Genomic DNA, 1,664 nt, shown 5'->3' on the forward strand with positions numbered 1-1,664 from the left:
TCGCCAGTTTCATTTTCACTTGTGTGTGCTGCCGTCCCTGTTTTTAATTTCCTTTCATTTCTATCTTTCTTTCTTTCTTCCTTTTTGGTTCTCAACTCACTATTTCTTCACACCTACAGAGCGAGGTGTCTTTCTGAGTCACGTGTCGTCGCCCACTGCGGCATAGCAGAGTATGCCCTCGCTTTTAATTTCGTTCCTGGCAACAAGTCTTGCTACTCAATGCACCCTGTGCGTGCTGCGTCGACACTCTAGGATGGCGGCAATTTTGGAGAGGACAAGGAAGGGCTGTAGGGGAGGAAGGAGGCCCAAAAACAAAAAAAAAAAAAAAAAAAGTGTAGTATCTGTTCTTATCAGCTTAATATCTGATACGTCCTGCATCGCAGGACCAGAATATTAAACTCATTTTTGGCTCATGACGGAGTGCTAGGGGCTTGCTCCACCTCTGTCGCGGGTTGGCCCGGCATTGCAGTACCGCCGGGATCGGCCCACCTAAAATTAATTAAAACATAGCCTGAAATGGGTTGATATTCTGCAGTTATCAGATATTCCGCTGGTATCAAAACTTGTTGTAGTTGTCGATTTGCCCAGTAGTTAGCTGCTTACACACCTCGATTTCTTGTAATTAATTTAACATTATCTTACGAAGTTTATTTATTTATTTATTTTTTTTTTTTTTTTTCGCGGTTAGCCGGAACGCTCTTGCAGCCGCATTACGCTAGGCTGGTAATTTATGTGGGCACAGAAGGGTGCCTTCGGATGCCTCGTTGGCGTCACATATGGTCCGGCCACAGATAATTTTAATTACATTTTTTGGAGTTATATCCTTAGCTCCTCGCGAACGTCGTCGTCGCCGCCGCACGCACGCAGAATACGTGTGTACACACGTATGCAGTAGGCGGTGGACGATGTAAGCACTCGGCTAGGTGTAGCTCGCGCCGGCCTCGCGCCGGTGTAGCTCGCGCCGGCCTGGCGCTGCTGTGGGGCGGCCTCACGGCTTCTCCACTGCCCTGGCAGCCGGCGGCGTTCAAATGGGAGTCGCAGTTTACTGTTCGCCATGGAGGGTAGTACTGGGCTGTTGACGAGTGCTCTCGCGAATTGTCCTTCCTTCCGGCACTTGCTTTTGCGATGTTTTCGACGGTCGCCTGTTGCCATATCGGCCCGTACCACCGTGTGTCACTCCCACATGTGGAGCGCACACGCTGCAAGCATTTAGGCCCTTCGACTGCGGTTTTTCCTTATCGCTTCTCGGCCTTTTGGCTAAGAAGCACCCCGCGGTCGGAGCGGTCCGTTGTGCTCTGTAGCGGGTCGCGAGTCGCGTTTCGTGGTCGTTTCGTTTGTTCTTGGTTTTTCCAGCGTTGATATTTTTGCGGTGAATATGTCGAACCGGTCGAACAGTATTCAATGCGTATTCGACAGAGCAGCGAGACGGCCTACGGCCTTTGAAATACAGGAATGGATATTTGGTGATCTGAAAGTACCGGAAAATGACGTCGACACCTTTCAACTGGATTTTGTCTTATTCTCGTTATTCGTGAAATTTCTCGACCAGGAGAAATACGAAAAGTATGGCCTGGCACTCGCGGGCGAACATCCGTTCCGCTACTTCGATGGAACTGTCGGAACAGTGCATATAGTGCCATCTGGCTTTGGGATACGGACTGTGC

General features: G+C 49.6%; 1 non-coding gene across 1 annotated transcript; it reads left to right on the forward strand.

Annotated features, from left to right (window-relative positions):
• The first annotated feature begins 308 nt into the window (after positions 1–308).
• LOC126421096 (U2 spliceosomal RNA) lies at positions 309–494 on the forward strand. The gene has a single exon (XR_007576118.1). It is a non-coding gene; the product is annotated as a U2 spliceosomal RNA (small nuclear RNA).
• The last annotated feature ends 1,170 nt before the right edge of the window (positions 495–1,664 follow it).

This window comes from Schistocerca serialis, chromosome 1 (genome assembly GCF_023864345.2).
Source record: "Schistocerca serialis cubense isolate TAMUIC-IGC-003099 chromosome 1, iqSchSeri2.2, whole genome shotgun sequence".
Taxonomy (NCBI): domain Eukaryota; kingdom Metazoa; phylum Arthropoda; class Insecta; order Orthoptera; family Acrididae; genus Schistocerca; species Schistocerca serialis.